Source organism: Mustela putorius, unplaced genomic scaffold (assembly GCF_011764305.1).
Source record: "Mustela putorius furo isolate JIRA1106 unplaced genomic scaffold, ASM1176430v1.1 tig00004033_pilon_pilon_pilon, whole genome shotgun sequence".
NCBI lineage: Eukaryota > Metazoa > Chordata > Mammalia > Carnivora > Mustelidae > Mustela > Mustela putorius.
The window spans coordinates 8,793,603-8,816,464 of record NW_025422169.1 but is presented as its reverse complement, the minus strand read 5'-3'; the positions used below and the strand labels follow the sequence as shown (position 1 = coordinate 8,816,464).

At 49.1% G+C, this 22,862-nt stretch overlaps 1 long non-coding RNA gene across 2 annotated transcripts; it reads right to left on the bottom strand.

The window, feature by feature from the left end:
• Nucleotides 1-2,577: 2,577 nt before the first annotated feature.
• LOC101671852 lies at nt 2,578-20,784 on the bottom strand. Of its 2 annotated transcripts, none has more exons than XR_006604427.1 (3): nt 20,569-20,784; nt 8,300-8,430; nt 2,578-3,463 (listed from the first exon to the last, which is right to left on the bottom strand). It is a non-coding gene; the product is annotated as an uncharacterized LOC101671852 (long non-coding RNA). The 2 variants fall into 2 exon arrangements; XR_001180410.2 differs by having other exon boundaries at nt 2,578-3,411.
• Between the last annotated feature and the right edge of the window lie 2,078 nt (nt 20,785-22,862).

Sequence of the window (22,862 nt, the reverse complement as noted above, 5' to 3'; positions counted from 1 at the left end):
GAAGGGAGGCCTCAGTAAAGTGGACTGGGGACGCCAGGAGGGGGGGCTGGGAGGGGGCGCTGGGTGCTCAGTGTGCATTAGAGACCCCACATGACAGTCCCCCACAGGAGAGACTTATCTGTTCCAGGCCCCACAGGGGAAGCTGGAGGTTCATCTCCTACAAGAAATCACCATCCCCACAGCTCCGCCAGTGAGAATCCTCTGTCACCCCATCCCCCTGCCTTTCTCCAGGGGACCTTCCTTCCCAGCACCCTCCCAGCGTCTTCCTCCTTCTCCATGAAGCAACGGTCCTCCTTTTTCTCTTGCTCGTGCCTATGACAGGACCGTAGCTTGCTCAGCCGGATCGTCATTCTCTGCGCTTCCCAAATAAACCCATGTTGCTGGTCAAATATACTGGTCAAAAATGCAGTTTGAGTTTAAGGCGAACGGAACTAATAAACTCAAGAAACTTGCAAGGAAAAACTCAATATACACAAATCAATGACATTTCTACATGCTTAGAAGGAACCTTCAGAAAGAGACTATGGAGAACAATCTCATTTTCTTGCTCCAAAAGAACAAGACTCCTAGGACTCCCCTGAACCCAGGAGGTGACAGACCTGTCTCTTAACAGCCTTGCGACACTGATGACAGACATGGAGGGAGCCAAACAGAGACAGGGAGACACTCTGTGCTCAGGGAAGTACCGGCACCAGGAAAATACCTCCTGTCCCCACAGCCATCTACAGAGTCTGCGCTGTTGCTCCCTAACTCCCAGACTCTGGACTAGCCCTGGAGCAGGGGTGGACGCAGGAAGAACCCTGCAGGGTAGGGAGAGGCGGGGAGCATGAGCCCCAAGGGAAGCAGCCGCTCCCTGACTGCAGACCATCTGAGGAGCCCCAGGAACTCAGTCTGCGAGTGCACAGACACAAACATGAGACCGGGGTGCATCCGAGCTCAGAAAGAAGGGACCCCACAGCCCTGCACACTGCCCAGCGGGAGGCCACGTCACTGCACACAAAACCACGGAAGCCCAGTGTCTACACGGTGCACCCTTCCTCCGTGCGGTCCTGAGAACACGCACCCCCTCACCAGTCCCTGCTCAGGCGGCTTCTCCTCACCTTCTCCTCCAGTAGCAGGTCCTGAGGGGGCGAGACTGCTGTCAGTGTGGACGCGTCCCCACATCCTCCACAGCGGGTTCTGTCAGTGTGGATGCAGATCCACGTCCTCCCCAGCTTGTCCTGTTAGCGTGGGAGCAGCCCCACGTCCTCCAGAAATCTCCAGAGCGTGTCCAAAGGAGGCCAGGCTCCTGTCCCAGCTGCAGCTGCGCAGGCCACACTCAGGGCAGCAGCTGGGGTCTAGTGCCTTCTTCAGGCTGTGGAACCAGTGCAGGACTCGGGGAGCTCACCCTTCAAATGGAGCACCCAGCTCCCTTTTCATTCATTCAGAATTTTCATTCTGGAAATCAAAACTGCATGGAGCCCGATATCCCCCAATGTCTCCAAAAATAGCTAAGGAACAATGAATTCGAAATAATATGGAATGACAACAGTCCCTGACCCAGACGGTGGCACTGAACATGACCGTGGCTCTGATGCATACCCACACACTGACCTCAACTTGCTCTCAAGCCTGGCCCTGACCTAATCCAAGACCCTAACCCTAGCCCCCAACAGTGTTCACAAGAATCAAAAGGTAGAAACTACAAACATCCATCAGTGGTGAACGCATAAACAAAATGCAGTGAAGGGTTTGAATTTAGGTTCAGGGTCAGGCTTCAGTCAGAGTTCTAGATCTGGCTTTCAGTGTAGGATCAGGGTGAGTATTTAGAGTGAGGGGCAAGGGAACAGTTAGAGATCAGGACTTTAGTTTACAATTTAGGGTTTAAGACACAGGGCTTCTGGGCCAAAGTCCAAGGTCAAATTTGGGATTTCGGTTCATGCTGGGATTATCTTCAGGGTTAATGACTCAGAGTTCTGGTTTATGGTTTGGGTTGGTGGTTCAAGGCTTGGATCCAGGGCTCAGGTTCAGAGTCCTGGCTTCAGGTTCAATTTCAAGTCTGGGATTCAGGGTTCCAGGTTGGGCTTTAAGGTCAAGTTAGGTTTCAGTGTTAAAGTTAAGGATTAAAGTTAGGTTTAGGGATGACACATTTTCTTCAGTGGTCATCATGGACACAAAATTTCTATTGGAAGTTTCTAAATCTGAAATGTATTTCATCTGGTATCAGGAGCTGGTTTAGAATTTAAGATCACAGTAACTCCCTACCGACAGCATTCCGATCCTAGGGTCTCCCAGTCACCCAGGATTCACTTTTGTCTTGGCTCAAACATACCCTTGGCAGAGAAGGGCGAGCTGCTGCCGAAGTTGGGATGACTTCACAATGGTAGTGGTGGGAAACCAAATATTGGGGAAATGTTTATGGAAAATGAAACAAGAGACAAATAATTGGTCGACTCTTGATTCTTCCACAATAACAGAGACCAAGTTTCCAACAGAATCTGATAATGTTTCCTAGGAAGGCCTATGGCACTCATTGCCAGTACGGAAAGAGGGCCCCTCCCCTGCTTTAAACTAGGAATCACAGCAGGATATTTCCTATTTTGTGCCAAAAATAAAATTTTATTATTTGGTTGTTCCAGTGTACATTTGTGGAAGCACTGACATGTTCCTTTCTCAAATCCTCATCAACACAAGAGTAAAATACAGGCAATGTTGAAATGCCCTGCTCATTGGAATACCAAGTACAAGGAGGACTATTAGTAGTAATAAAAAGATATCAAATATGAAACTCAGAAAAAGCTCCCTTTATGGGCACTTAAGGAGGATCTCTAACCATAAGATCTAACATCTCATCCTATGGAATTCACCCATAAAAATCATCAATAACAATAGCCTGCTGACCGCTGTAACCACCTCACCATTGACCTCGAAGCTTGTAATACACACTCCAGCCGCTAGGGACACAACTTCTCAGCAGCAGAACAGGACTTGTTCACTCCCAGTGGACCAGCAATTACAGTGAAGCCAAAAAAATCCCACTCCTTGGAAATCCCACCCTTTAGGAAAAAGTCACAAAAAGCACACCCAGAACTCAATAAAGGACAGACATCTCATGAAGCAGAGGCTGCAGATCACGACCACTCCCACAACATAACTCTACAGTGGACACCAGGTCTGTCCCCTTCCTGGGATCACATGGGGCACCGCATTCTTCCAAGACTCCATCTTCAGAGCAAAACTGTGAACTGTCCTCGTCAGTCCTGTGCACAGGCTCACAGTGAGCCCTGCGAAAGCCAGACACCTTCTTGAGAACACTCAGCCTCTCACGCTGATCCTAGCGGATGGAGGGCGCTGCTCTCCGCAACTTCCGCACCAGCTAGAGAAGACTTGGAACGAATCTTGCCAAACTCCATGCAAAAGCATGTTCTTTATCTGCAAAATGATGGGTGTTGAAACATCATGGATTCCCCGCACCTTCTTGAACCTAGATAAATTGGAGGTACAGTTTGGCCTATTATCCCCAACCGCCCCCCCCCACACACACACACCCCTTCCCTTGTGCATTCCAGATCAGTTTCCATCCACTTTGCTCATTCTCAGACATTGTCCCTGCAGATAAGTACAGTAGCACCGAGGTGCTGGGACTGAGGTATCAGGTGCTAAGCCAGCACCTTGGACCTACTTACTATCAGAAATTAATATTCATTGTATTAACAGATGCATCCCAGAAGATCTTGCCACCACGGCCATTAGAAAAGTCATTACAACAGAGGTCCTAACAACGTGTGCCCATCTCCATGGCTCCACTCCTTGGTTCCAGCAATTAGCTCATCCATGGGCAGGTGACCTGGTCCCAGTCAATGAGGTGGGAGGCACCTCGGGTCTCAGCCTGCAGAGCCAAGGATAAGGTGGACCATCCAGGCCAGGGGCTTTTCCATCACGAGTGCAAAAGTGGCCTAGGCCAGACCCGTGTCAGTGTCACAGGGGGCCCAGGAAGCCACGTGCTCCATAACATTGCTGAGAGCTGAATCAGACACTTCCTGAAGCCCACACATGCTAGATCTCTGTTAACTCAGGAGAACCCTAACTGTGCTCATAGTCTTGGCCTGAACGAGATGACCATCTGTGTGGTATATGACCCACCAAATATAGCCACCAGGCAACAGGGACATACTCACCCAAACAATACCCACATGGAATTCAACCACACACAAACATCTTGTGACAAGCCCCAGGCCTACAGAGAAAGGCAGGGGAATTCCTGAGGCCTTAATTGTTGGCCAGTCTATCATCTTTTTTCCCTTTCAAGTGGAGGGGCCAGGGTCAGACAGGATAGACCCCAGTGTACTCCCACTCTGCCACTGGAAAAGAAGAGCCCTCTCCCCCATCATCCATCATGTTGCAGATCCGGGGTGTGGGAAACTACCACCCATGGGCCAAATGGGGCCTCCCCCTGTATTCTGTCAATTAAGTGTGGCTAGAACATTAGTTATGGATGGTCTGTGGCTGCTATCAAGCCACAGTGCAAGAGTGGAGTCATTGTCAGAGACACCACATGGACTGCAACACCTAACAGAAAATCTTTACAGGTGACTTTAGAGAAAAGTCTGCCGATCCCTGATCTCAAAGATCCTAGGGTCATGTCCCTTCTTTGAGTAGAACATAGCACCTTCTACGTCAAATCTAATTTCTTCACCCCCAGAGGCAAGGACTTCTATCCTTTTAGCCATAACTCCATCTCCGTCCTCGTCTGCAGGTCTGCAGCCCAATGGAAATTCACTGTCGTTTCCATGGTAGTGACGCTCAGAAATGGAGGTGTAACTGTGAATGTGTGAGTGTGCGCATGTGTTTCCTCTTTGGTAGCCACAGTGTACAAGGAGAACACAATACCGTAGCATGCTTTCTGTCTTCCAGGAATGGCCACCCAGTGTGGTTCCATGATGATCTCAGAAGGAAACCAACTTCACAGAACAAACTTCATCTGGGAGGAGTCCCAAATTCCTTGTCCTGGAAACTATGTTCCACTGAGGTTGGGGGCACACAGAGGGGCAGAAACTCCCCATGCCCATCAGGGTTTTGAGGGATGCCTACTGTTCCAGGAAAAAAGATCCTGAAACCATTCGTTGGCCTGTCATCCAGCCAGATATCTGTGAGAGAGATATACTCCAAGCAGAAAGGACAGACCGAGAGAAAGCAAATGACAGCTTTGTGTGACAAGTGCCATGACATGATACTCAAGAGGACGGGGCGTGTGCAGGGTTGGCCAGACTGGGGTCAGGGGGACCAGGAGTGCTCCAGGAGGATGTCACTGTTGTGTCCTGTGTGGCTACACTTGTCAGTGCGATCAGGCACTGGCCAGATGGGAAATGACAGGGCGGGAGAGGGGCAGTGTCCCTAAACTGACTTCTGCAAGGCAGAATTTCAGTAACGAGATTTCCTTCAGTACGTTTTCATGTCACATGCATCTGTGCGTCCCTAAGGCTGATTGTGTAGAACATCAAGTGGTAGTTGGCCATTGTTTTCAAGCCTGAGGTGCCAGGGCCAGAGTACACTTGGTATTTCTTTTTGCTGCTTTCTGAGTATGATGACTTTTCCTTCATCTCTGACCCAAGGACAGGGAACAAAGGCAACACAGATCTACACTCAGAAATGTCAACAGAAATCTGCATACCCAAGTTCTCCCAGGAGCTAAAGGTTCACGACCAGGGTGACAGAAAGGGGAGGCAGAGACCAAGGAACCAACAGAACAGGTCATGTGTCTGTGAGCTGGCCCACTTCTCTACCTGTCGAAAGCCAGCCGTGCGTGACAGGAGGGAGTCCCACCTGCACCTGGTCCGTCTGTCTGCTGCCCTTGAGCAGAGCAGAGGATGGGCTGAGCTGGGTGTGGGTGTCGAGGGGGGGTTGCCAGCTGGCCACAGACACTACATGCCAAGTACCTATGGGACCAGTTCCTGGTCCTCAGCTAAGATGAAACAATAATTATGTTTAGTGACCTATTTATGGGGACAGGGAATGTGCTCAGTGCTTTGGTACTATATCCTGCATTTTTTTAAAAATACTTTGGGCAGGTAAGATTGACATACACAAAACTGTCCATAGTTAATGTATGCAACTTGACCCTGACCCTAACCCTAATATCTAGTTAAGATATACTCAAGGAGCACCTGGGTAGCTCAATCGTTAAGCTTCTGCCTGTGGCTCAGGAATGGAGCCATGCATCAGGCTCCCTGCTCAGCAGGAAGCCGGCTTCTCCCTCTCCTACTCCCCCTGCTTGTGTTCTCTCTCTCTGTGTGTATTCTATCAAATAAATATATAAAATCTTTTAAAAGAGAGAGAGATACTCAATTTAGAATATTGCTCGCAAAAGATGGTTTTTAGGAGCTAAAGAATTCAGGGGCCAACATTCTGTCTTCTCCCTGGAATCAGGGAAATTCACGTCCGGCCACGTGCTATCCGGAGAGTGGTCACACGGGGGCAACAGTGAGTAAACAGTGTCTCAAACCCCTCTACTGAGGCATTTCTTCTTCATTCTGTCAAACTTTGTTCCTTCAATGTTTAAACATCACTTTATAGATTATGAAAAGTGTGACTTTGTTGAACTTTTAAAAACCAAACGAATTCTTTCAACATGTTAAAAATGGAAGATGTTTTTCTAAAATCTCAGAGTTGGTGAGCAGATGAAGGCCCAGGGGCCTGGGAAAAGGCTATGACTATTGAATATATTCAGGTCTACTTAGGAAACAAGGAAGACTTCTATTCCCCTTCTTTGCAGGAAGAATCTGGGTCCACTCACAGTCCTGAATCCACACAAAATAGTGCATCTCAAAGGAAAACAAAGTAGAAATCAACAGCCTTCAGAGGCAGAGAAAGAGCCACACCCAGGAACCCAAGAGACAGACCAGGAAGGCTCTGTTTAGGCCAATTTGCATTTCTGTAGATCTTCTGGAGCTAGAATGTCCCCAGTGCCCCCTGGGGATTGCTGGTCAGGCCCAGTGCCTACCCTGATGCTGCACTCTTGGAACCTGTGACTAGTCTCCTGGCCCCTTCCTCCACGAGACCCTGCTACCCCGACTACCCCAGCCTGCTTCCTGGACCTCCCACTCCCCTTTCTGAACCTGTCATCCACTCTTCCCATCACTGACTGCCATAGTATAGAGTATGTTTAACTATTGACTATTCTGTCATTTACATGTATTTGTCATGTTTGCTGTAAAACGATACCTTGTATCATCGACCCTGATGGAGAATCCCTTGTCGCATTGGCTGACATCGCTGTGCCCTCCCAGTGTCATGGCGCCAATGTCCCAGGCAAGGTCCTCACTACGCCAGCTCAGATTCTGCAGTGGGCCTGACCCAGGCACTGCTATTTTCATGCAAGAAGGCAGCACAGCCAAAACCTGGGTTTGGGCTCAGAATTGCTCACGGCCCTTCAGCCCTATCAAAGGGCATGGGGGCACACCCTGAAGACCCTTGCTAGTCCAGTGTTGCCCTGGGGAATTTCCATGGAACAGCCACTGTGTCCAGTGATGGAACTCGATAGGAGCTCCTGAGATAGACGCCACCTTGGAGACTGCCCAGAACTTCCTAGGCATTCATTCCATCAATTTGAATGAATCCATTAACCTAAAAACATTTCCTCACTTTAGAAATGGTGAACCTGAAGCTCTGAGGAAGTGACTCTCCTGAGCCATGCTGGAAATCAGCGGAAGAGCCAGACTGAGGTGGGAGACGGCCTCCAGCAGGATCCCCCACAGTGACTTTAGCTAGAGCCGCCACCACCCATGTGTCTTCCCTGCACTCCCAGACTCTCGTGGGACTGTTTACGGGGCCTATTCTGGGAGCAAACGTCATGCCAGTGCCACAGAAACTTCTGACACTGGTTATGAGACTTTGTGATGTCAGTGGAGTCCCAAACCATAGGTCATCTCAGAATTTGTCTGAAAAGATTTGTCTAGGGGCGCCTGGGTGGCTCAGTGGGTTAAGCCGCTGCCTTCAGCTCAGGTCATGATCTCAGGGTCCTGGGATTGAGTCCCGCATCGGGCTCTCTGCTCGGCAGGAAGCCTGCTTCCCTCTCTCTCTCTCTCTCTGCCTGCCTCTCCATCTACTTGTGATTTCTCTCTGTCAAATAAATAAATAAAATCTTTAAAAAAAAAAAAAAAAAAGATTTGTCTAGGAACCCACATGATGACAGAGGGTAGAGGAAGATGCAAAAAGCTAGGGAAAGAGGGAGTGCTCATGTCACATCTGGCCCCAGATGACACAGTGGTGTCCAGCAGGACAAGCCCCCCCATATGCCCCCCAGCACCTTCACAGAACTCACCGTAAAGTCTGAAGCTGAGTTTCAAATATGGGACATGAGTGCTCTGGCCAGCTCAGGGAAGCATGACACAGGACATAATGACGCCTTGACAGATATATATTCATGGAGCAACAGTTTTCTCCAAATATATTCTGAAACGGTAAAAAAAAATTCACTGACAAAACATGCATATTTTTATTAAAAAGAAAGTCGTACTTGTTCATTAATAAATATTTATGGAGTATCTACTTAATGCAAATGTACTGCTCTAGTCCTACCGGGGAGCTTGCAAACAGCAAAGGATATAATAAATGGATCAACAGAGGGAAGGAATACTGGCTAAAAAGAGAACAGTGTGGACTAAGGGGGCCATGAATTCAGAGAGGCCCACTAGGAACCCCCTCTGCGACGGTGGCATTTGAGCCAAGACCAGAATGAAACGGGGGGCAAATCCATCTGTGAGGAGAGCAACAAAGCAAATACATTTCTTATTAACTTTAAAGATAAAACACAAATGTTAAGATTTATTTTTTGACATAGCACAAACGATTTTATTAAAAACGTTGTAGAACTTGACCACTCAATAAGTACTGTGCTTTCTAACAATGAAAGCTATCCCCGTGATTAATGTGTATTTTGGAGTTAATGCGGTTTTTTAAAATTTTTTATTTTTTAAAAACATATATTTTTATCCCCAGGGGTACAGGTCCGTGAATCGCCAGGTCCACACAACCCACAGCACTCACCAAAGCACACACACCCCCAATGTCCATAACCCCACCCCCCTTCTCCCGAGCCCCCTCCCCCCAACAACCCTCAGTTTGTTTTGTGAGATTAAGAGTCACTTATGGTTTGTCTCCCTCCCAATCCCATCTTGTTTCATTTATTCTTCTCGTACCCACTTAAGCGCCCATGTTGCATCAACACTTCCTCATATCAGGGAGATCATATGATAGTTGTCTTTCTCTGATTGACTTATTTCACTAAGCATGATACGCTCTAGTTCCATCCATGTTGTCGCAAAAGGCAAGATTTCATTTCTTTTGATGGCTGCATAGTATTCCATTGTGTATATATACCACATCTTCTTGATCCATTCATCTGTGGATGGACATCTAGGTTCTTTCCATAGTTTGGCTATTGTGGACATTGCTGCTATAAACATTCGGGTGCACGTGCCCCTTCGGATCACTACGTTTGTATCTTTAGGGTAAATACCCAGTAGTGCAATTGATGGGTCATAGGGCAGTTCTATTTTCAACATTTTAAGGAACCTCCATGCTGTTTACCAGAGTGGCTGCACCAGCTTGCATTCCCACCAACAGTGTAGGAGGGTTCCCCTTTCTCCGCATCCTCGCCAGCATCTGTCATTTCCTGACTTGTTGATTTTAGCCATTCTGACTGGTATGATGTGGTATCTCATTGTGGTTTTGATTTGTATTTCCCTGATGCCGAGTGATATGGAACACTTTTTCATGTGTCTGTTGGCCATCTGGATGTCTTCTTTGCAGAAATGTCTGTTCATGTCCTCTGCCCATTTCTTGATTGGATTATTTGTTCTTTGGGTGTTGAGTTTGCTAAGTTCTTTATAGATTTTGGACTAGCCCTTTATCTGGTATGTTGTTTGCAAATATCTAATCCCATTCTGTCAGTTGTCTTTTGGTTTTGTTATCTGTTTCCTTTGCTGTGCAAAAGCTTTTGATCTTGATGAAATCCCAATAGTTCATTTTTGCCATTGCTTCCCTTGCCTTTGGCGATGTTCCTAGGAAGATGTTGCTGCGGCTGAGGTCGAAGAGGTTGCTGCCTGTGTTCTCCTCAAGGATTTTGATGGATTCCTTTTTCACATTGAGGTCCTTCATCCATTTTGAGTCTATTTTTGTGTGTGGTGTAAGGAAATGGTCCAGTTTCATTTTTCGGCATGTGGCTGTCCAATTTTCCCAACAACGTTTATTGAAGAGACTGTCTTTGTTCCATTGGACATTCTTTCTTGCTTTGTCGAAGACTAGTTGACCATAGAGTTGAGGGTCTATTTCTGGGCTCTTTATTCTGTTCCATTGATCTATGTGTCTGTTTTTGTGCCAGTACTATGCTGTCTTGATGATGACAGCTTTGTAATAGAGCTTGAAGTCCGGAATTGTGATGCCACCAACTTTGGCTTTCTTTTTCAATATCCCTTTGGCTATTCGAGGTCTTTTCTGGTTCCATATAAATTTTAGAATTATTTGTTCCATTTCTTTGAAAAAGATGGATGGTACGTTGATAGGAATTGCATTAAATGTGTAGATTGCTTTAGGTAGCATAGACATTTTCACAATATTTCTACTTCCAATCCAGGAGCATGGAACATTTTTCCATTTCTTTGTGTCTTCCTCAATTTCTCTCATGAGTACTTTATGGTTTTCTGAGTATAGATTCTGTGCCTCTTTGGTTATGTTTATTCCTAGGTATCTTATGGTTTGGGGTGCAATTGTAAATGGGATTGATTCCTTAATTTCTCTTTCTTCTGTCTTGTTGTTGGTGTAGAGAAATGCAACTGATTTCTGTGCATTGATTTTATATCCTGACACTTTACTGAATTCCTGTACAAGTTCTAGCAGTTTTGGAGTGGAGTCTTTTGGGTTTTCCACATATAGTATCATATCACCTGCGAAGAGTGATAGTTTGACTTCTTCTTTGCCGATTTGGATGCCTTTAATTTCCTTTTGTTGTCTGATTGCCGAGGCTAAGACTTCTAGTACTATGTTGAATAGCAGTGGTGATAATGGACATCCCTGCCGTGTTCCTGACCTTAGTGGAAAAGCTTTTAGTTTTTCTCCATGGAGAATGATATTTGTGGTGGGTTTTTCATAGATGGCTTTGATGATATTGAGGTATGTGCCCTCTATCCCTACACTTTGAAGAGTTTTGATCAGGAAGGGATGTTGTACTTTGTCAAATGCTTTTTCAGCATCTATTGAAAGTATCATATGGTTCTGGTTCTTTCTTTTATTGATGTGTTGTATCACATTGACTGATTTGCGGATGTTGAACCAACCTTGCAGCCCTGGAATAAACCCCACTTGGTCGTGGTGAATAATCCTTTTAATGTACTGTTGAATCCTATTGGCTATTATTTTGGTGAGAATTTTCGCATCTGTGTTCATCAAGGATATTGGTCTATAGCTCTCTTTTTTGATGGGATCCTTGTCTGGTTTTGGGATCAAGGTGATGCTGGCCTCATAAAATGAGTTTGGAAGTTTTCCTTCCATTTCTATTTTTTGGAACAGTTTCAGGAGAATAGGAATTAGTTCTTCTTTAAATGTTTGGTAGAATTCCCCTGGGAAGCCATCTGGCCCTGGGCTTTTGTTTGTTTGGAGATTCTTAATGACTATTTCAATCTCCTTACTGGTTTTGGGTCTGTTCAGGCTTTCTATTTCTTCCTGGTTCAGTTGTGGTAGTTTATATGTTTCTAGGAATGCATCCATTTCTTCCAGATTGTCAAATTTCTTTGTGTAGAGTTGCTCATAGAATGTTCTTAAGATAGTTTGTATTTCTTTGGTGTTAGTTGTGATCTCTCCTCTTTCCTTCACGATTTTATTTGTTTGAGTCCTTTCTCTTTTCTTTTTGATAAGTCTGGCCAGCGATTTATCAATTTTATTAATTCTTTCAAAGAACCAGCTCCTAGTTTCGTTGATTTGCTCTATTGTTTTTTTGGTTTCTATTTCATTGATTTCTGCTCTGATCTTTATGATTTCTCTTCTCCTGCTGGGCTTAGGGTTTCTTTCTTGTTCTTTCTCCAGCTCCTCTAGGTGTAGGGTTAGGTTGTGTACCTGAGACCTTTCTTGTTTCTTGAGAAAGGCTTATACCGCTATATATTTTCCTCTCAGGACTGCCTTTGTTGTGTCCCACAGATTTTGAACCGTTGTATTTTCATTATCATTTGTTCCATGATTTTTTTCAATTCTTCTTTAATTTCCCAGTTGACCCATTCATTCTTTAGAATGATGCTGTTTAGTCTCCATGTATTTGGGTTCTTTCCAAACTTCCTCTTGTGGTTGAGTTCTAGCTTCAGAGCATTGTGGTCTGAAAATATGCAGGGAATGATCCCAAACTTTTGATACCGGTGGAGGAGCCGAGAGCCCGGGGCCCCACTCCTCAGTGCGCCCTCAGAGAACAGCACCCAGCCACACCCATCTGCCTGATCTCCGGCCACGCTCTCAGCTCACCGAGCCTGTGGCTGGTTCAAGGTAACCCCGAGCTGTGAGCTTACTGTCGGCTCTGTCTCTGTAGCCGGCTTTCCCTTTCCAATACCTGCAAGCTCTGCGACACTCAGACACCCCCCGATCCTTCTATGACCCTGCGGGACCTGAGGCCACGCTGACCCCGCGTGGGCTTCGCCCCGGTTTAGGCTCTGGAGCGATGTCCCTCAGCGGAACAGACTTTTAAAAGTCCCGATTTTGTGCTCTGTTGCTCCGCCGCTTGCCGGGAGCCGGCCCCTCCCCCCGGGGTCTACCTTCCCGTCGCTTTGGATTCACGTCTCCGCCAGTCCTACCTTTCAGAAAGTGGTTGTTTTTCTGTTTCTAGAATTGCTGTTCTTCTTCTCTTCGATCTGCCCATGGATTTGCAGGTGTTTGCAATCTTTAGATAAGCTATCTAGCTGATCTCCTGCTAGCTGAAGTAGTCTCAGCCTGCTACTTCTCCACCATCTTGACTCCTCCCCTGTTAAGATGTTTTCACTTGGGTGTTGCTTTGGGACCTTTGATTCTTCTAACTTTTAGGAATACATGGTTACCTTTCTTCACTGTAAAATGGTCTAAGAAAAATGTCTTATTTAAACATGGACATATTTTAACCACTGAGTCACCCAGGTGCCCCAGCATTGACATATTTTACTAAAAGGCAAATAAAATAACCCAAGCTAACCCCTAACCCTAATCTAGAGACTGAGTACCATATTAGTTTTCTACTGAAACTCAAACAAATTTCTATAAACATAGTGGCCTAAACAAAGCAGTTTACTCTCTCACAGCTTGCAGCTCAGGGTCTAGTGCAGGGGGTGGGGAGGGGTGTGGGGCAGGGTTGTGGCTCCAGGGGAGAATCTCTTCCCAGGCCTTTTCCCCCTTGAGGAGGATGAATCCTACATTCCACAGCTCACAAGCCCTTCCTGCATCTCCAAAGCTTCTAGAAAGGAATGTGGCTCTGCTTAAACCTTGCTTTTAACTCAGCAAGACCCAGTTTTGTCTTAAGGCCTATGAAACTATGGTGAATGCATCTGAATTACTTTAAGCCACTACACTGACCCATGCAGGAGTGAAGTGAGGGTCAAATGCAGGGATGAATTCAGCATGGAGGTGAGGGCTATTTGGGTCGGAATCCTGTTGAGGTTAGGTGCAGGGTGAGGGTAGGTTAAGGGTGAAGGTCACCTGAAGGTCAAGGTTAGTGAGAAAGTGAGCATCGGGGTGAGCAGGGTCAGGGTCATAATCAGTGCTTCAGGGTTAATGTCAGGGTCAGTTTTAGGGTGTCAAGTTAGGACTCCATGTGAACAGCAGCATCAGATTACTGGGAGAGTGGGGTCCAGTTCAGGTTCCGGGTGAGAGCAGGTTTCAGGTCAAAGTCAACATCAGAGTCAGAGTGAAGGTAAGGGTCAGAGCTGGGTCAGCACCATGGTGAATGCCAGATTCATAATCAGGCTAACCGTACACTGCAAGGCCAGGAACAGGGTGAAGGTCAGAGTCAGGTCATTTCCAAGGTGAGGGTCATGTTCAAGACCCAGGATAAAGTGAGTGTAGGGTCAGGATCAGGCTCAAGTGTGACATCAGCATGGTGACTGCAAGAGTCTTCCCTCTCTTCCTCTCCCCTTTTATTATAACTACGTCGATGTTCACAATCAAACAAAAGTGCCTCTGATCATCACACCAGGGCACCCAGATTTCTACACACCTGTGCGTCAGACAGCAGGCAGACAGGGCCGTGAAAGGGCTGCGGATCCGAGGAAGAGGACGAGCCCAGCCCAGCCTGACTTGCCGGGTCTGGGGGAAGTACAACTGGGCGACACTCACTGAAGACAGAGAGTTTGCGGAAGCCCAGCCAGCAGGGGAAACCAGGCCCACCACCGAAGCACGGTAGAGATGGGCTTGGGGTCAGAGGAGAAGGAAGAAGCCGAGTCGGTCCCTCCCCAGGATGCCGCTGGCGAGAGCCTGCCCTTCAGGGCAGGTGGAAAGCCAAAATGGAGAGTGAGTGAGTCCATGACCAGGAACGTTGGAGAAAAGGGAAAGAGGCAGACAAGAGCAACCCAAGACATTGGAGGAACACATTCCCTGCTATCTGCTTCAAGATTTCTGCGAGAGATGTGCCTGTGGGTATCTGGGAGGCCCCTCACTGCAGGACACCCCTCCTGGGGGTGTGAGCACCCCCAAAGCAGAAAGACCTTCTTCAAGGAAGGTCATTCATCATATTTGACATTGTAATGACACTGTCTACTGTCAATCATAAAGAAAGCATCTTAAAGGCCGTCAAGGAACAAGAGGGTAAGCTACAATGGAGCCCCTGTTTGGCTATCAGCAGATTTCTCAGAAGGAACTCCATAGGCCAAGAGAGAGTAGAAAGACCTATTCAGTGTGAAATGATAAAAACTGCCAGCCAAGAAAGTCATCAAGCAAAGCTACCCTTCAGATTGAAAGGAGGAATAGAGGCTTTGCCAGACACATCAAAGCGGAGGGAGCTCACCACCACTAGACCAGCCTTGAAGGAAATGCTCAAAGAGGTTCTTCAGCTGAAATGAAAAAGCACTAATTCGTGACATAAACACAAATGAAAGTACATAAAACACTAGCAAAGGCAAAAAGATTAACACAATTACAAATGGAAACTCTGTATTAGAAGTGTGTGTTAACCACTTAATGAGAGTTTGGAGGCTAAAGGAAAAGAGCATGAAAAATAACCAAAGTCACTATCACTTCTCAGTGAATTTGCAGCATAAAAAGAGGTCCATTTTAACATCAAAACTACAGGAAAAGAGTAAAAGTGTGGAAACTTTACAGGGAATGAAAATAAGGAGCTATCAGCATAAAAAGGACTATCTTACCTGACAGGTGTTGTCTGTGATCCCATGGTAACAATAAAGCAGAACTTCAGACAAAACAAGGAAAGGGTAAACCAAAGGCACTGTGGAAAACCAGCACCTTACCAAGGTAGGCAGAAACCGGGAAAAGAACCATCACAAGGCGAGACATAAGGTGGCAGTGCTCATTCTTACAGTATCAATAATCACTCTAAATATTAACAAGTTGAATTCACCAAATCAATAGGCAGAGTGGCTCCATGGATTAAAACAGGGGCGCCCGGGTGGCTCAGGGGGTTAAAGCCTCTGCTTTCGGCTCAGGTCATGATCTCAGGGTCCTGGGATCGGGCCCCGCATTGGGCTCCCTGTTCAGCAGGAAGCCTGTTTCCCCCTCTCTTTCTGCCTGCCTCTCTGCCTGTCAAATAAATAAATAAAATCTTTTTTTAAAAAAAGAGAGAAACAACAACAGCAGCAGAATGCACATTCTCCTCAAGTGCCCATGCGACTTTGTCCAGAAAGGACCACAGGTAGGACCACAGCAAATCTTAGCTCATTTAACAAGATGAAATCACACCAACTATCTTTTCTGACCACAATGGTATGGAACTAGAAATCAGTAAAAGAAAAGCTGGAAGATCCACTAATATGTGGAAACTAAACAAATCACTTCTGAACAATCAATGGGTCAGTGAAGAAATCAAAAGAAAATTTAAAAATTATCTCAAAAGAAATGAAACTAGAAAGACAACATATCAAAACTTACAGAAGGCAGCAAAAGCAGCTCTGAAAGTTTAAAGAGATAAGTGCATGTATTAAGAAACTGGAAAGACCTCAAATAAGCAACCTATCTTCACACCTCAAGGATCTAGAAAACAACATCAAATTAAACCCAAAGTTAGCAGAAGGAAGGACACAATAAAGCTCAGAGCAGAAATGAATTACCCAGGAAGGACTGACGAAACTGAGAACTGGTTCTACAAATAAGATAAACAAAATCAACAAATCTTTAGCTAGACTAAAAAAAAATAAAATAAAATAAAAAGTCTCAAATAAAATAAAGAGTGAAAAAGGAGACATTAGGGGCACCTGGGTGGCTCAGACAGTTAAGCATCTGCCTTCAGCTCGGGTCTGTATCTCCCAGCCCTGGGATAGAGCCCCACGTCAGGCTCCCTGCTCAGCATGGAGTTTGCTTGTCTCTCTCCCTCTCCTTTTGTTACTCCCCCTGCTTGTGCTCACTCTCTCTCCCTTAAATAAATAAATAAAATATTTTTTAAAAAGAAAAAGGAGACGTTACAACTGAGACTGCAGAAAAACAGGATTGTGAGACTAAAAATTACATGCCAAAACCTCAGGTAAGTTAGAAGAAAGAGATCCGTTCCTAGAAACAAGTAACCTACCAGAGTGAATCAGGAAAAAATCAGAAATCTGAACAGACCAACTGAGACTAAAGAGATTGAATCAGGAACCAAAACCCTCCCAGCACAGAACCTCCCCCAGGACCAGAAAGCTTCACTGGAGATTCTACCAGACAGTCGAAGAAAAATTAACACCAACTCTTCTCAAACTCTTCCAAAAAACTGAGGAGGAGGGACTACCTCCAAGAATCATCTTATGAGGCTGCCATTGCCCTAATACAAAAGCCAGAGAAGGACACCACAAGAAAAGAAACCTACAGACCAGTATCTCTGATGAATCCAGTTGCGAAACTGGATTCAAGAACACATAAAAAGGATTACACATCAGGACGCCTGGGTGGCTCAGTGGGATAAGTGCCTTCGGCTCAGGTCATGATCCCAGGGTCTGGGGATCAAGTCCCACATCAGGCTCCTTGCTCAGTGGGGAGCCTGCTTCTCCCTCTGCCTGCCACTCCCCATGTTTGTGTTCTATCTGACAAATAAATAAATAAATATTTTTTAAAAGAAGGATTATGTATCATGAGCAAGTAAGCTTTATCCCTATAATGCAAGGATCATTAACCATGCACAAATTAATAAATGTAATCCATCACATTAATAAAGTGAAAGGGAAAAAAATCACATGACCATCTGAACAGGTGCAGAAAAAGCATTGACAAAATACATAATTTCATAAAAACCCTCAGCCGATCTATTCCGACTCTGATTCTACCCTAAGCTTTACTCTCACTCTAAAAGACATGCTTTCCCTAATCCTACTTGTGTTCTATGAAGTCAGCATGAGCAATGAGCTAGGGCACAGTGAACCCTCACTCCTAGGGGACCTAAGGGGTTAGGTTTCTGCATGCCCTTGGTTAAGACACATCAATATATAAGCTTGTCTCTTGTGTCTTTCTGCTTCAAGACCCCTTATTCAATACACATGACTGCTTAACCCTGAACCCTCTGCCCACGGCATTAGAACTCATGCCTGTAGGAAGCTTACCTAACGTGCATATTTTCTCCCCAACGTATGTCACACCCTTCTTGTGCTTCACACTTCAGCATTGGGGCTATTTTAAGGCAGCAAAATCACCAACAAAAAGCACAGAACTGTTGCGGTGCCTGGGTGGCTCAGCTGGTTGGATGGCTGCTTTCAGCTCAGGTCATGACCCTGGAGTGCCAGGACAGAGTCCCACCTCAGGTTCCTCCTGGGAAGAGGGTCTGCTTCTCCCTCTGACCTTCCTTCCTCTCACGCTCTCTCTCTCTCTTTCTCCCTCTTTCAAATAAATAAATAAAATCTTAAAAAAAAAAAATAAAAGCAAAAAACTGGAAACATGGGGCACCCGTGGATCTCACAATAACACTTGTTTCCAGCGTAAGTGGCAACAAGAAGGCAGCACCCTTGGCAGGGAAGGTATGTGTGGGCGCCTGCTCTGTCCATGCACCCCAGGGTGACTCGGGAAAATGAAATCTGAGAACAAAACCCTCTGAATAGCAGGAGGGAGACAAACCTCTCACACGTGTTTACCTGGTGTTTGTGTGACAGCCACCACCGAGAACTGCAACCGCTGGGTCCCCGCCCCTTTGCGCAGTGACAGCCAGCCCCTGTGGCAGGCGACGTGGTGGGATGTGTGGCCTTCCTTGTCAGTCACTGGCTTGTCCCCTTGCCCACTCTGACTCTGGCCCCTGGGCTCCAGGAGCACAGAGGGGCCGCGACTGCCTGCCCACCACCCCTGCCATGTCACCACCACCTTCATGTCCCCTGGTCCCTGCGACCCACTGCCCAGGGGGCTCCATACCCGTCCCACAGGCCCCAGGCCCTCCAACCCCGGACCCTCCACCACCCCCCACCTATCCGTCCGCCCCCCCCCCCGCCCTGCTCTGGCCCTCCCCTCACCTTCCCAGCCCCCCAAGCCCAATCCCACCACCCCCAGGCCTCAGACCACCAGCCCCTCTGCCCTCAGCTTCCACACGCCCACCTCCCTGGCCCAGCCCCTCCACCCCAGCCGCTGGGTCCCTGCCCCCCCATCCCCCATGCCTTCCCCGCAGCACCTCTGCCTCCAGGATTCGCCACCACATGCCCATTCCACAAATCCCAAAGGTCACTGCGCTCTGGCCATCGGCCCCCCAAAACTAATACAAACCTAACGCACACATTCAGTACCCCTAAACACAACCCCAGGCCCGGCCCTCACCGTAGCTTTTGCCCTCAAGTCAGTCCTCTGTGACGGTGGCCACAAGCCAGCAGTGTGGACCTTCCGTGCTCCGGTGCCTTCGGCCGAGCCCTGGGCTGGGTTCCGATCCCACCGGCCCCATAACCTTAACTCCTGCCCCGGCCCCAACCCTCGCCCCTCAGAAGAAGTGGAGAACGGTGGTCGCTCAAACCGGGCGGCAGGCCGTGGGGTGGACACAGCCGAAGTGGCCTGCGGTCTGGGGGCCACTGCGGGCGCCCTCAGGGTTTCCTCACCTGGGGTTCCGTGGGGGTTCCGCGGGACCATGTCCCTATTTAGGGTAACACGCCCCGAAGCAGCCCGTGTCACACGGCGGACGTGGCTGGGAAGCGACGGCGGGGGTCTCCGTGCGGGGATGACGCGCGTCTGTGCTGCGGCGACCCGGCCCCGCAGATCCGCGGTCACCGCAGAGGACGTAGCGCTTCCCGACCCCCGCGGCCCCGCGTCGCAGAGCAGAGCCGACGTCGGGCTCCGGGACGGAGGCGGCGCCCGCCGGGTGCAGGTCCCCCGCGCGGACGGGCCACTCGCCCTCGCAGGAGGCCGCGGCCGGCCCGAGACTCGCGGGAGGACTCGGGGTCCCAGGTCCCCGCGGCGCCCGCACAGCCCGGTGGGAGCCTGAGGAAGCGGGTCGGGCCTCGGGCCGGCGGCCGGGGAGCCGGAGCCACGGCGGGAAGGCGGCGGCTCCGCGTCCGTCCCGGGAGCGACCGTCCGTCCCGAACCCGCGTCAGGAGCCGCCGCGGGAGAGACGCCCCCGTCCCGGCCCGCGGGGAAGCGGCGGGTCACGTCCCGCAGGGCGTCGCCGTCCCGCCGCCGGTGAGCGTCCCCGGCCCCCGAGCCTGGCCTGTCGCCCTCCCGGGACCCGCCTTCCCGCTCCCCGCGCCGCCCGCGGGGACGTGGTTCGCGGCCCGGACGCAGCCCGCCGCCCCCGGACGCGCCCGCGGAGCCGCCCAGAGCCGGGGCCGCCGCGCGAGGCGACCAGCGGACACAATCCCGCCTCAGCGTCCGCGACCCACGTCCGCGGCCCGGAGCGACCGGCGGGGAGAACCTCGAGGCAGCCTCGTCCGCCGCCGCGTCCGCAAGATCGAGACACGGGGAGCCCCGACCGGGGGGGACAGGCCGGTCCTCTCACAGCCGCCGCCGCTGACCACGGACACGGAGGGGACGCGCGCGGACGGAGACGCTCGGGGCTCAGGAAACCCCCGCCGTCCCCGCCGCCGTCGACACAGTCCGCCCTCGCTCCCGGACGCCCGGACTCCGGCCGGTCCCGCGGCGGGTGTGGACGCGGGAAGGACGCGCGGGGCCGGGCGGGCGGGCGGGGCGGGGGCAGCGCGAGCCCCGAGGGGGCGGCCGCGCCCGGACCACGGACCGTCTGCGGAGCCGCAGGAGCCGCAGGAGCCGCAGGAGCCGCAGGAGCCGCGTCCGCGGCGCACCGACACAGCCGCGACGCGGGGCGCATCCGAGCCCGGACAGGGGGGACCCCACAGCCCCGCGCTCAGGCCCGGGGAGGCCGCCGCGCGGCGCACAAAGCCGCGGAAGCCCACGGTCTACACGGTGCGCCCTTCCTCCCGGGGCCCTGCGAGCCCCGCACCCTCGGCAGTGCCCGCTCCGGCGGCTTCCGCTCACCTTCTCCTCCCGCCGCGGGCCCTGAGGGGGTGAGACCTGTCAGCGTGGACGCGGCCCCGCGGCCCCCACAGCGGTCGGGGAGCGAGCGCGGGCACAAACATCCACTCGAAGCCTCAGGGTCGGTCCCGAAGCCTCGGGGTCGGTCGTGCGGAGGCCGCCTCGGTGCTGAGCGGCGGCGCAGCTCCGGAGCGCGGCGCGCAGAGGCGGAGGATCGCGCACGCCCGAGCCCTGCGGCCGAGCGGGCCGTGGGCGCCCCTGCCGGCGGTGGGGAGCGCGGGTGCGGCGCGCGGGGTGCGGCGCGCGGGCTCCGCGGGAGCGTCCTGGCTTCCAGGACCCATTAAATTTTGGAAACTCAAACTGAAATGGAGACGACTATCCCGACTTCTCCAGAAATAGTTAAGAAATAATTCATTGGAAACCATATGGAATGAAATGTGGGCACAAAGTTTGCAACTTCACCAAAATTAACTCAAAACTGTAGATAAATTTAGAATGTAAAACTATCAAAATACCCAGAAGGTTAAGGCAGGAAAGAAAATCCACATGGCTTGGTGTTAAGAAAATCCACATGGCTTGGCTTTGGTGTTAAGTTTTAACACACAACACTACGAACAAAGGAGAAAAGCTGATACCGTGTCCTCTGTAAAACTAAGACTTCTGCGCTGTGAAAGACCCGCAAGACGAGCCCCCGCAAACGGAGAGAACGTCCGCAAAACACGCATCTGATCAAGCCTTTGTATCCAAACTATATCCAAAACTCTCCGAACTAAACAATGAGAAAACAACCTAGGTGAAAATGGGTAAGAATCTCAACAGACACCTGGACAAAGATGTACAGGTAGTAAATAGGAATAAAAAATCTATTCACTATCCTCTGTTATTAAGAAATTACATATTTAAACAACACTGACATCGCACGGCACACCAGTTAGAAATGCTAAACTCCCCAAAAAACGAGGATGACAGTTGCTGGAGGGCCAGGAATGACAGGGGTCTCCTTCATGTTGGGGGGATGCACCTGCTGGGGGAACAGAAGGCAAACTGAGGACAAACCAGCAGCTGACACCCCCCCACCCCCATTCCTGGGTGGGACACGTGTGACATTCTTCCAGTAATCTCACAACTGTCTTAAAGTTAATGCCTTGCCAGAGGCGTAAACAACCTTAACTTGACAATGGCAGGCCCTACAGTATCTGGTAGGTCCTCTTTAGCATATGAAAGTTTTTCCAAAGTCCCCAACCCCATAGTATAAAATCAACCACCGCTTACAACCCAGGGGTCAGCAGCCGCTTTCTGCCTGCAGGCGCTGTTCCCCTGCTTTAATAAATCACCATTTTGCACCAAGGCCGTCCCAAGAATTCTTTCTTCATTGTCAGCTCCAGACCTCACCCCACTGAACCTCACTTGTATTCTAAAACCACATCACATACATGGCCACTATTACAGTTCAGCAGGTTTTTCCAAAGTCCCTAAATGAGTCCCAACTTAGGATCCAAAAACCAGACTTACAGTATTTAAGAAACTGTTTCCAAACAAAAACTCACACAGAGTTTTGCATAGCATCTCCATTCATGGTGTTTAAAAACTTAAAGAAATCAAAATGTCCTTCAGTAGAAGGATCTGTAAGCAAACAAGGTGAATCCATGTGAGGGAAGCAGTATAAGTCACCCCAAAATATTCCTCTTTGGCACAAGGATTATTTTAAGAAACAGCAGACACAGGAGAATCTCCAAAAACTGAGTAGAAAATGCCCTTTCGTGAGCCAAGTGTATATTTGTAAAGGAAAGCTCCATTTGTGAGGTGTCCCCAGAACAGAAGGACTAAATCTCAAGAATTCTTACCAAAGGAGAAGGCACAGACTTAAATCTGCATAACAACCATGCCCTATTCTACTGGGCTCCCCCTGAATTCTTTTTGACTTTAACCAAAATGGCATGTAGGGTGATGGCTGAGTTATTTGGGGGAAGTTATTCAGCGCTCCTGAGTCTCTCCTGTGTATACAGGACATATACATAAAATTAAGCTTCTGTTTGTTTTTCTCCTGCTAATCTGATGTTGCAAGGAGGGGTCTCGGCCAAGAGCCTAATAGAGTAGAGGGAACAGTATTTTACAAAGTTCTTTCTTATCAGGATGGTAGCTAACAGTTTTAAAGACACCGCATCTGGAATCTGGAATAGGAGCAGTGCAGGTGGCGGGATCTAGTTTGCCACTGTTGGAGTGGGAGGTTATAGATAAGCAAAGGGAGAGGATCACTGTCCATGTGGTGATGGACCAGGTTGGAGACATCAGCATAA